Source organism: Stigmatopora argus, chromosome 9, assembly GCF_051989625.1.
Source record: "Stigmatopora argus isolate UIUO_Sarg chromosome 9, RoL_Sarg_1.0, whole genome shotgun sequence".
In the NCBI taxonomy this organism is placed as follows: domain Eukaryota; kingdom Metazoa; phylum Chordata; class Actinopteri; order Syngnathiformes; family Syngnathidae; genus Stigmatopora; species Stigmatopora argus.
Window position 1 is genome coordinate 18282544 of NC_135395.1, and position 262 is coordinate 18282805.

The window sequence follows — 262 nt, forward strand, 5'->3', positions numbered from 1 at the left end:
AGCAAATATGTATACCTTTTTTTGGCCTACTCTCTTTTTTGAAGGATGTTGATGAGTGTCTCTCACGTACCCCCCAAATAGATTGCGCCTTGGGTCGAGCACGTTGCCAATAGCAAAAACCGGCCCTGCCGCTTCCCACTCGCTGAGATAGGCTCCAGCACCCCTTGAGAAGAAGCAGCGCCGGATACTGAAAATGGATGAATGCGCAAATATATATTCATGACCATAAACCTACATTAAAATTTTATTTTTCACACAGAAT